Below are 12,697 nucleotides of genomic sequence, written 5' to 3'. Positions count from 1 at the left end.
AGAACCCTTATTCCTCAAAAAAAACCACCAACCCCCCCCACCTGACAGTGTAGACATAGCCTCAATTCTTCTATAGACCCCTATCTGTGTCCAAAGCAGGGGTGAATTTGACCTAACTACATCACATAGGCTATTCAATTTTTTGACAGCCCTAATAAACGTAGCTTGGTCAACCTAAGTTTTTGTTGAAGACTACGCCCTACCATTTGTGTGTGTGGATGTACAGCATCAAGCACAATGGGCTCTGATCTCAGTTGGAGCCTGTAGGAGCTACCCGAACAGTAGTAATTACTACTTAGCCCCATTTATCAGAATTCTGCTGTTCTGAAGATCGTCACCATGTTGAAGTGGAGCAAAGGACGTGGGTGTTGTATGGGGAGGTTGAATTCATTCCATCCGTCAAAATACTCTTCGTTCTGTTCACCTAGTTAACATGCCCTCCTTTCCTTTTTGTCTGAAAAGGTGTTTGACATGGTGTTTGAGAACATGGCCTGTCTTCAAGACATTAGTGACAGCTGTTGTGGGAATATAGGAAGGAAATTATGATTCCTTAATGATAGTGTGTCACCGCATGTCTCTTCACTTTTATGCGTCTTTATACATACGTTCTTGTTGCCTGTGTCTCTGTCACATCACCCATGCAATTAATCAGATATTGATGGTGGCATACATATACAGTGCATTTAAAAGATTTTTCTTTGAAAAAGACATAGTCTACCTTTTTTTTTATATGGATTTAACCAAGAGGGTGCCCAAGTGGTAACCACATTTCCAGCACTGTGAGAGAGTAGAGATCCAAATCGGGCTGTTGACATTGGGATCTTCCACTATTAGTGGTGACTGAACTGAAGAATGTTCAGCTATGACTCAAGGGAGGCTTCTTGCCTAAGATGAGGTGTTAAACATCTGATCTGACCTCAGGAGCTTTGCTCCTACAATCTCAACAAGACTGTTAACCAGACAAAAGTTGTTGTCCAGGCAAACTCACAAAACACATCACCCTTGTGAATCATAGGTGTACTCACACCTCCAGCCCTCGCAGAATAGCTTGTCAAAAGACTGTTCTGAAAAGTGACCAAAAAGTCTGACATTTGCTTAAAGCAGGAGTAGGGAACTTTTTTTTTGGTTGGGGGCTGCTGACCCACAGAAAAGTCAGTCTATACTGCACTCTTCTTCCGCAAAAGTTTATGCAAATGAAGCGCGGAGTAGAATATCGCCACTTTTCATTTGCATAATTAATTAGGGGCTGTTTTTGCGCATGGGGAGCACTGGCATTTGGGATTCAGCCCAGCTGGGTCCACTGCTGCCGGTGAGTGTGGGGGGTCATGACCCCTGCTGCACGCACTGGACTCCCTGCACAGCTAGATCCCAGGCAGCATCACGGGGGGAAGGAGGTGGAGCAGGGGCAGAGCAAGAGTGGAGAAGAGGGGGGGCCGAGGACGATTGTCCCAGCCCTTCCCCAGGCTGGAGTGGGCCACATAGCCAGTGGCCCCTGTGTCACCTCTCACCAGTCGACCCTGACTATACCTATACCTGAGGGGCCCCCCTCTTGCGCAAGAGCCGTTCTTCCTGAAAAAATGAGGAAGAACGGCTGTTGCACAAGAGGGGGGTTTGCACAAAAAGGAGCCATCTACACGGCTCCTTTTTAAGCAAAAACCTCTTGCGCGAAACCAGCCCCTAATTAGTTCTGCAAATCAAGTGTGGCGATATTCTACTCTGTGCTTCATTTGCATAAGCTTTTGCAGAAGAAGGGTGCAGTATAGACGTAGCCTTAGAGTGGCACCTCTAACATACTCCACCCGGCGTAACACACTCCTTTTCAGGTGCATAAGATCCACATGTCATTTAAACCCTGTGTGTAGATATGAAGAATGCAGTCAGTCTCTTTTATGAATGATATAGGATGGGGAGATGGGAGAGTTTTGGTTGCACTGTGATGAAATTTACACGGGAAACAAGTCGGAGAGGATCTATCTATAGATATTTCTGGAGCACCTTTTGCCACATCACTTAAACAGTGATCTATTTTGAGGAGAGAAAACTCATGCTCTTTCCTATAGGTCATGTATATGAAACAGTAGCCACATGAGGTCACTATTGCACCGTATATATGGCTGCAAAAAAGAAACAAAAAACAACCCTTCTTGGCCTTGTAATACAACTTGACTTTGCAAGGAAGGTAAATCCCTCTTGGACAGTTGGCCACACCATTTTACCTGAAGGACATGGCTTGCTAAATATGCCAGAGATGATACCTATGTGCTCAGTGGAATCCACAGCTCATGAGGAGGAACAAATTCCTGGAGGCAACTCAAATTCTAGCAGGAGTGCTCTAAATATTGGAAAATCAGTGCAGTCTGGATTTCGTTCGTTTGTTGTTTTTTTAAATTGGGGGACTTGGGTTGGCTCAGATAGGGACTGGTAATGGAATATGAGGCCTTGTGTCTCTAGATGCCTACAGTGTCATTGGCCTACATTCACAATTAAAGCACAATTATTTGGTTTCATAGGTGAAATGGTCTGAGTCTGGCAGACATCATCCGGTTCTAATGGACACCTGCCACACCCTCCAAGGCACTGTCACAGCACTTCCTGGCAGCCTCACTAGAGAGGCCACAAACTGGACAGGCTGCTGCCACTGACCCCTCCTCTCAGCCTGAAAGGGGACTCCTCCTCGGTAGCAATGAGACCCATGGAGTATGTCTGCACTGTCCGTGCAGATCTAGCCATTCCCGTACAGACTCATGATTCTGTGTCACACCTCTGACTGCACTGTAGACTCTCCCATTGGGAGGGAGGTGTGTGTGAAACTGGCCTGGCTGCTGGCAGGCTGTACCTGCATAGAGACTGTGGTTCTCCCGGATGGCCAGGCAGATGCCTTTCCCCAGCACTCAATGCACTGCAGTATATTTGGAGTCCTATCACACCACAGTGAGGACAAAGAGGTTCTATTTTATGCAGTCAGTGAATTTCTAGGAATGGGATGGGAGCCTGGCAGAAGTGAATCCGACTCATCACCGGTAAGAGGGCAAATCTGGGGTAGGGGGCCCATCCATTCTGGTTTTAATGGGACAGGCCCTTATTTCAGCCTTCTTGCTGGTGTCCCGCCTTTTTAAAAAGGAGCAAATGCTCCCGCATTGTCCGCTCGAGTGCTCCCCCTGCTGGTCACTCAGCTGTCAGTGCAGCCCCAGCAGACTCCTGCTTGAGGCTGGCAGGTGAATGAGGCAGGCGGTGACCAGCAGGAGGCGCTCTCACGCAGGGTGCAGGGGCAGAAAGACACAAAGCCTGAGGCAGCCTGTGTGTGATAGAAGGGTAGGGGTGTGGGGATGAGTGAGGGGTGTGTCTCCCTTCCCCATGTGCACCTTACAGCAGGGTTTCTCACGGGGGGTGGGGCTGCCAGCCCGCTCAGGCCACGGGGCTGAAATCCTGATCCCCGGCCTCTCCCCCACAGAGCTCCCAGCGCCCTCCACCCCACCCCGGGCAGAAGTCCAGATGCCTGTATGCCCACCTGCAGGCTGAAGTCCTGATCCACGGCTTGCCCCCCCCCCCCCCCAAGGGCTGAAGCCGGAAGCTCTGGCAACCCCTGTGGGGCTGAAAGCAGGAGCCAAGGGGCTGATGTCCTGTCCCCCTCCCTCTCTGCACCGAAGCCGGGAGTGGCAGGGCTGAATCCCAAATGCCAGTGCTCCCCATGCAGCAAAAGCCCCCAAGCCCATGGGCCGAGCTCTGGGGCATTTGATCCCCCAAGCTTCAGTGGAAGTGCAGGGCAATCCCAGGGACAGACCCACCCTCTTCTTTCTCCCCAGTCTGGAGGCGGGAAGTTCAGGGCAGCTGCTCCTCTGACCGGTGCCATGGTGTAGGCAGCCAGGCTGTTCCCTCCCCTCCTCCTGCTGCTGCTGGTGCAGGAGGTTGAAGCTGCCCCTCAGCGCCTAGCCCCCTTTTCTCACACAGCTGGTAAGAGCCATAGGGGCGGGGGACCTGGCTCCAGGACTGGCAGAGCCCTCTTGGCACATAGCCTCTAGCTACTCTAACTACCCTCTGCCTGCTCCTGAGCTACCCTGTCTGCACTCAGCTTCTAGTTACACTGTCCTTGCCCCCTGAACTATGCCTCTGCTCACACCCAGCAGCCCCTAGCTACTTCCTGCTGCACACAGCCCCTAGCTACCCCTGCTGCACACAGCCCCTAGCTACCCCCTGCTACACACAGCCCCTAGCTACTTCCTGCTGCACACAGCCCCTAGCTACCCCTGCTGCACACAGCCCCTAGCTACCCCCTGCTACACACAGCCCCTAGCTACTTCCTGCTGCACACAGCCCCTAGCTACCCCTGCTGCACACAGCCCCTAGCTACTTCCTGCTGCACACAGCCCCTAGCTACCCCTGCTGCACACAGCCCCTAGCTACCCCGCTACACACAGCCCCTAGCTATCCCCTGCTGCACACAGCCCCTAGCTACTCCCTGCTACACACAGCCCCTAGCTACTTCCTGCTGCACACAGCCCCTAGCTACCCCTGCTGCACACAGCCCCTAGCTACTTCCTGCTGCACACAGCCCCTAGCTACCCCTGCTGCACACAGCCCCTAGATACCCCCTGCTACACACAGCCCCTAGCTACCCCTGCTGCACACAGCCCCTAGCTACCCCGCTACACACAGCCCCTAGCTATCCCCTGCTGCACACAGCCCCTAGCTACTTCCTGCTGCACACAGCCCCTAGCTACCCCTGCTGCACACAGCCCCTAGATACCCCCTGCTACACACAGCCCCTAGCTACTTCCTGCTGCACACAGCCCCTAGCTACCCCCTGCTACACACAGCCCCTAGCTACTTCCTGCTGCACACAGCCCCTAGCTACCCCTGCTGCACACAGCCCCTAGCTACCCCTGCTGCACACAGCCCCTAGATACGCCCTGCTACACACAGCCCCTAGCTACTTCCTGCTGCACACAGCCCCTAGCTACCCCGCTACACACAGCCCCTAGCTATCCCCTGCTACACACAGCCCCTAGCTACTCCCTGCTGCACACAGCCCCTAGCTACACCCTGCTACCTCCTGCTGCACACAGCCCCTAGCTACTCCCTGCTACACACAGCCCCTAGCTACCCCCTGCTACCTCCTGCTGCACGCAGCCCCTAGCTATCCCCTGCTACACACAGCCCCTAGCTATCCCCTGCTGCACACAGCCCCTAGCTATCCCCTGCTACACACAGCCCCTAGCTATCCCCTGCTGCACACAGCCCCTAGCTACCCCCTGCTTGTCCCTGGGCCACCCCCTGCTGCACACAGCCCCTAGCTACTCCCTGCTTGTCCCTGGGCCACCCCCTGCTCGCACACAGCCCCTAGCTACCCCCTGCTTGTCCCTGGGCCACCCCCTGCTCGCACACAGCCCCTAGCTACCCCCTGCTTGTCCCTGGGCCACCCCCTGCTCGCACACAGCCCCTAGCAACCCCCTGCTTGTCCCTGGGCCACCCCCTGCTTGCACACAGCCCCTAGCTACCCCCTGCTTGTCCCTGGGCCACCCCCTGCTACACACAGCCCCTAGCTACCCCCTGCTTGTCCCTGGGCCACCACCTGCTGCACACAGCCCCTAGCTACCCCCTGCTTGTCCCTGGGCCACCCTCTGCTGCACACAGCCCCTAGCTACCCGCTGCTTGTCCCTGGGCCACCCCCTGCTGCACACATCCCCTAGCTACCCGTTGCTTGTCCCTGGGCCACCCTCTGCTGCACACATCCCCTAGCTACCCGCTGCTTGTCCCTGGGCCACCCTCTGCTACACACAGCCCCTAGCTACCCCCTGCTTGTCCCTGGGCCACCCTCTGCTGCACACAGCCCCTAGCTACCCCCTGCTTGTCCCTGGGCCACCCCCTGCTGCACACAGCCCCTAGCTACCCCCTGCTTGTCCCTGGGCCACCCTCTGCTGCACACAGCCCCTAGCTACCCCCTGCTTGTCCCTGGGCCACCCTCTGCTGCACACAGCCAGTAGCTACCCCCTGCTTGTCCCTGGGCCACCCTCTGCTGCACACAGCCCCTAGCTACTCCCTGCTGCACACATCCCCTAGCTACCCCCTGCTTGTCCCTGGGCCACCCTCTGCTGCACACAGCCCCTAGCTACCCCGTGCTTGTCCCTGGGCCACCCTCTGCTGCACACATCCCCTAGCTACCCGTTGCTTGTCCCTGGGCCACCCTCTGCTGCACACATCCCCTAGCTACCCCCTGCTTGTCCCTGGGCCACCCCCTGCTGCACACAGCCCCTAGCTATCCCCTGCTACACACAGCCCCTAGCTACCCCCTGCTACACACAGCCCCTAGCTACTCCCTGCTGCACACAGCCCCTAGCTACTCCCTGATGCACACAGCCCCTAGCTACTCCCTGCTACACACAGCCCCTAGCTACTCCCTGCTACACACAGCCCCTAGCTACTCCCTGCTGCACACAGCCCCTAGCTACCCCCTGCTACCTCCTGCTGCACACAGCCCCTAGCTACCCCCTGCTACACACAGCCCCTAGCTACTCCCTGCTGCACACAGCCCCTAGCTATCCCCTGCTACACACAGCCCCTAGCTATCCCCTGCTGCACACAGCCCCTAGCTACCCCCTGCTTGTCCCTGGGCCACCCTCTGCTGCACACAGCCCCTAGCTACTCCCTGCTTGTCCCTGGGCCACCCCCTGCTGCACACAGCCCCTAGCTACCCCCTGCTTGTCCCTGGGCCACCCCCTGCTCGCACACAGCCCCTAGCTACCCCCTGCTTGTCCCTGGGCCACCCCCTGCTCGCACACAGCCCCTAGCAACCCCCTGCTTGTCCCTGGGCCACCCCCTGCTTGCACACAGCCCCTAGCTACCCCCTGCTTGTCCCTGGGCCACCCCCTGCTACACACAGCCCCTAGCTACCCCCTGCTTGTCCCTGGGCCACCCCCTGCTGCACACAGCCCCTAGCTACCCCCTGCTTGTCCCTGGGCCACCCTCTGCTGCACACAGCCCCTAGCTACCCGCTGCTTGTCCTTGGGCCACCCCCTGCTGCACACATCCCCTAGCTACCCGTTGCTTGTCCCTGGGCCACCCTCTGCTGCACACATCCCCTAGCTACCCGCTGCTTGTCCCTGGGCCACCCTCTGCTGCACACAGCCCCTAGCTACCCCCTGCTTGTCCCTGGGCCACCCTCTGCTACACACAGCCCCTAGCTACCCCCTGCTTGTCCCTGGGCCACCCTCTGCTGCACACAGCCCCTAGCTACCCCCTGCTTGTCCCTGGGCCACCCCCTGCTGCACACAGCCCCTAGCTACCCCCTGCTTGTCCCTGGGCCACCCTCTGCTGCACACAGCCCCTAGCTACCCCCTGCTTGTCCCTGGGCCACCCTCTGCTGCACACAGCCCGTAGCTACCCCCTGCTTGTCCCTGGGCCGCCCTCTGCTGCACACATCCCCTAGCTACTCCCTGCTGCACACATCCCCTAGCTACCCCCTGCTTGTCCCTGGGCCACCCTCTGCTGCACACATCCCCTAGCTACCCGTTGCTTGTCCCTGGGCCACCCTCTGCTGCACACATCCCCTAGCTACCCCCTGCTTGTCCCTGGGCCACCCCCTGCTGCACACAGCCCCTAGCTACCCCCTGCTTGTCCCTGGGCCACCCCCTGCTGCACACAGCCCCTAGCTACCCCCTGCTTGTCCCTGGGCCACCCTCTGCTGCACACAGCCCCTAGCTACTCCCTGCTGCACACAGCCCCTAGCTCCTCCCTGCTTGTCCCTGGGCCACCCTCTGCTACACACAGCCCCTAGCTACCCCCTGCTTGTCCCTGGGCCACCCTCTGCTGCACACATCCCCTAGCTACCCCCTGCCTGTCCCTGGGCCACCCTCTACTGCACACAGCCCCTAGCTACTCCCTGCTGCACACAGCCCCTAGCTACCCCCTGCTACACACAGCCCCTAGCTACTCCCTGCTGCACACAGTCCCTAGCTACCCCCTACCTGCTCCTGGGCTACCCACTGCTGCACACAGCCCCTAGCTACCCATTGCCTGCTCCTGGGCTACTCCCTGCTGCACACAGCTCCTAGCTATCCTTGCCTGCTCCTGGGCTATTCCCTGCCTGTCCCTCCATTACACCCTGCCCGCACACAGCCCCTAGCTACCACTGCCTGCCCCTGAGCAGCTGTTTTCAAATTTTTGAGCTGAACCCCCATCCTTTGAGTCATTTTTGCTTGAGCCTCTCCCCCGACCTGCCACAACCAAGACAGGCAGGGTGGCCTCTGGGTGAATCAGGGTGAAGGTGGTGCTGCCTCCCTGGACTCACGATATGAAAGTGGCTTGAGCCTGCTGCCCGTGTTCCCGGATAGAAGGCATACAGCTCCCATGCAGAGAAAGGGTTACACCCTAAATGGACCTTGGATCACTCGCTCTGGGACTTACGTCTCCCCCCACCTCTGGCCTCTGAGCACCTCACTGTCAAACCCGACAGTCACCCAATGGATGACGCATGGGGTGGCAAGAAGGGGCACGTGCCCCTCAAACATTGTGGGCAGGAGGGTCGAAGGGCTGGTGGGCAGCTGGTGGGACCTCAGTCCCTGGACATCTGGGGGAATAATGGAGGGGCTGGCACCAGTGGTTGGGGCCCACCCTTCCCCCACACTCCCTGGCTGTGGCGGAGGAGGCAGAGCAAAGCATCCCCAGCTCACTCTGCTCTCCTGGCGCAGGCTTGGGAGAGGGGCTGGACCGCCCCATGCTCACCGGCAGGAAGCAGAGTGACATGGCCGAGGGAGTAGACTGAGCTGGGTCCACTGCTGCCGGTGGGTGTGGGGGGTCATGACCCCTGCTGCACGCACTGGACTCCCTGCACAGCTAGATCCCAGGCAGCATCACGGGGGGAAGGAGGTGGAGCAGGGACAGAGCAAGAGTGGAGAAGAGGGGGGGCCAAGGACGATTGTCCCAGCCCTTCCCCAGGCTGGAGTGGGCCACATAGCCAGTGGCCCCTGTGTCACCTCTCACCAGTCGACCCTGACTATACCTATACCTGAGGGGCCCCCCTAGAGACCAGGGGGTGCGGGCTTTCTCCTGATGGGCCTGAGCGTTATTATAGCATGTTGGGGGGTGGGAAGGATACGTCACCGGTCTGATTAACTGTCATTGAACCCATGTGAATTCGAGGAATTTTGCCAGGTGTCCCATAGTCACCCTGTGGTCACCCTAATCCGGGGCTATTGGGTGAAAGAAAATCAGCTGGTAGAAACAGTGATCTTGTTTTCGGCACCTCTCCAAAGATGCCCCACCCTCTTCTATCCAAGGTCACAGGCCTGCTGAACCGTTTCCACAAACTGTTGGGTTTAGTCTCTCCTAGTCCATCTGTGCAATCTTTGCAGTTCTCAATGGTATTGAGTGAACTTTTCACTCAGTTGTTCTTCCTGGCCCTCGTAATGCAAATCCCTGCTGTCTGTGTACCCTAATCACCATCTTTCATGTTAAGCCATGAACAGTCTACCCTTTCTCCCATGCTCTCTGCCGAGCCTCCTTTCAAATATAGGGCTCACTTACTTGGCTTATGCATGAGGTTGGGAGGAGGATGGGGAGGTGTAAAAACTCATTCTTTCTTCGCAGCCATGTACAGAGGGTTCAGGTTCCACAGAGTCTAGCACAGTAGAATAGAATGGGGGCTCGGCATAATTGTCCTTGCATCCCTCTGAATACAAATCTCTGAACTCCCCAGAAAAGCCACTGCTAAGTGTAGGACCTGACCCCAGCCCATCCAAGATGGGAGCAGCTTCTGTCCTTTCCTCAAATGTGGTGCACTTGTAGTGCCAACAGGCAGAACCAAACCTGGGACCTCACTGCAGGAGCCATTGCAGCTGGAGCTAAAAGCTAAAAACTAACTAGTTCGAATTAAGGGCTGTGTAGCCACTTAATTCGAACTAGTGGGAGGCTAGCCCTCCCCAGCTTGCCCTGGTGGCCACTCTGGCCAACACCAGGGAAACTCTTCTGCCCCCCTCCCGGCTCCAGAGCCCTTAAAGGGCCACAGTCTGGCTACAGTGTTTGTGCCAGTTGCTAGCCTGCCAGCACCCAGCCAGCAGACCCTGCACCTGCCACCTGATGAGCCAGCCACCCGCTGCCCCCCAGATCTCCCCCTCTTCCCGGGACCAGGCTGGTGGCTCACGGGAGCCTGCCCGGGGCCGCAAGAGGTGGGCGCCCGCTTGGTCAAGTGCGGAGATCGTGGACCTCATCCAGGTTTGGGGGGAAGCCTCCAACGTCCACGATCTCCGCACTAGCCACAGGAACGCGTCCGTATACAGCCGCATGGCTGCCAGCCTGGCCGCCAGAGGCCACCAGCGGAGCCGGGATCAGGTCCACTGTAAAATTAAGGACCTGCGGCAGTCCTACTCCCGGGCCTGCCAGCCAGGGGCCGACCCGGAGGCCTGCCCCCACTTTGAGGCCCTGGACCGTATCCTGGGGGCTCACGCCGTCCATGCCCCCCGGGTGGTGATCGACCCCGGGGCAGAGGGACCCGTCCCGGACACGGAGGAGGAGGAGCAGGAGGATACCGAGAGCCAGGAGCCTGCCGGGAGCCTGCCCAGGACCCAGGACCCCCGAGGCACCCCACTGAGCTGCTCGCCTGTGTCGTCTGAGGCCGGGGAGGCCTCCACATGTGAGTACCATCATGCTCCCCTTATGTGTACGGGGGTTGTGGGGGGAGAGGGAGCCCAGGGACCGTGCGCCTGGGCCTTGCCCGCCATGGAGCAGCAGCTGGGTGTCATGTAGGAGCCCTGGCCTTGCAGAGGGGAGCTGGGTTTCACCCACCTTGTCCCCAGTGAGAATTGACCGCTGCTCTTGTTTCACCACAGCTGCAGCACCTGGGACTGCAGGGCGCACCACCCCGCCTGCAACAGCCACCCACACCCGGGCCAGCCGGTGTGCCAGGAACCAGTAGGACTACCAGCGGCGGCGCCTGCGGTTCCTGGATCACCAGCTCCGCACCAGGACCACTGGGTCCAGGAGGACCTTTGGCTGCACCAGCGGAGCTTGGAGGCGATGGAGGAGCAGGGCCGTGGCCTCAGAGGCCACCTCCAGACCCTGGTCGAAAGGTTCCTGCCTCCTCCTGCTCCAGCTCCTGCGGCTTCCCCAGCTCTCACTCCTCCTCCCAACCCTGCTCCCCCTGCTCCTACTGCCTCTGCTCCTCCTGCCCCTGCTGCCCCTGCTCCCCCTCCCGCTTCCTCCGCACCCCCTGTCCCTCCTGCCCCACCCTCCACACCCATTCCCCCCGACACCCTCGCACCTGCAGTGCTGTGAGACGGGAGAGCCAGCCGGACCTCCAACCCTGAGCTTTCCCTTCCCTTCCTCCCTTTCCTCCCCTTCCAGCTCCCTCCTCCCAGGTTTCCCCCTCCCCTCTCCCACCCTCATTCCTCTCTCTCCCCACCCCAGTTATGTAAAATGAAAAGAGAATTTTGTTGGCAAAAAAGGTGTCTTTATTTGACATTAGGAAGGGGGCTTAGGGAGGGAAAGGGGGGGAGGGTGGAAGAAGGCCCCAGTGGGGCATGCAGGGAGAGTTCAGTCCTCCTCCTCCACATGGAAGCTCTCCCGCAGGGCTTCCCAGATCCGGACAGCCCCCCGCTGGGCTTCTCAGACGGCGGTGGTGCGTGGCTGAGCGTAGTGTCCAGCCATGCGCTCAGCCTCAGCCATCCAGGGTGGCAGGAAAGCCTCCCCCTTCCTTTTGCACCAATTGTGCAGCACTCAACATGCTGCCACCACGGGAGGGATATTGTGCTCTGTGAGGTCGAGACGGGTGAGGAGGCATCTAAATCGGGCTTTCAGTCACCCGAAGGCCCCCTCAATGATGATGCGGGCCCTGGTCAGTCTGGTATTGAAGGCCTGGCGGGATGGGTTAAGGTAGGGCTTCATGAGCCAGGGCTGTAGGGGGTAGGCCGCATCCCCCACCAGGCACACGGGCATGTCCACGTCCCCGACCCTGATTTGATGGTTGGGGAAGAAGGTCCCGGCCTGCAGCCTCTGGCACATGGAGGAGTTCTGGTACACCCTGGCGTCGTGTGCCTTGCTGGAGCAGCCCACATTAATGTCCGTGAACTGTCCCCGGTGGTCACACACTGCCTGCAGGAGCATGGAGAAGTACCCCTTGCGGTTCATGTACTGGGAGGCCTGGTGTTCCGGGGCACGGATGGGGATGTGCATCCCGTCAATGGCCCCCCCGCAGTTGGGGAGGCCGAGGGCGCTGAACCCCCGATGACGGTGTCCGGGTCGGTGAGGCGGACCACCCTGTGGAACAGCACCCGGTTGATGGCCTTGACCACCTGCGGAGAGACACAGCAAAGCGCGAATCACTGGGGCGCCCGGGTGGCTGTGAGTGCACGTGCCCTGGCAGTGCCCCGCGCCCCACTCCCGGAAGCAACTCCCCCGAGCGGCGTGTAGTACGGCCGGGACAGACCGACCCTTCCGGTGCGGGGCACTTTCGCGTCCTCCCTCCCACTCCCCCCATTTTCCCTGGGGCAGCCCATCCCCTCCTTGCAACCCCCCTCACTCCCGGCCCAGTGGCCGGTGAGTGCCATACCTGCATGAGCACTGCTCCGACGGTGGATCTCCCCACGCCGAACTGGTTCCCGACAGATCGGTAGCTGTCCAGCGTGGAGAGCTTCCAGAGGGCGATGGCCACACGCTTCTGGAGGGGGATGGTGGGCCTCATGCGAGTGTCCCTTTTCCGCAGAGCAGG

This window comes from Pelodiscus sinensis, chromosome 25 (assembly GCF_052426305.1).
Source record: "Pelodiscus sinensis isolate ZL-2025 chromosome 25, ASM5242630v1, whole genome shotgun sequence".
Lineage (NCBI taxonomy): Eukaryota > Metazoa > Chordata > Testudines > Trionychidae > Pelodiscus > Pelodiscus sinensis.
The sequence above is the reverse complement of the archived record's forward strand: the minus strand, read 5'-3'. Positions refer to the sequence as shown.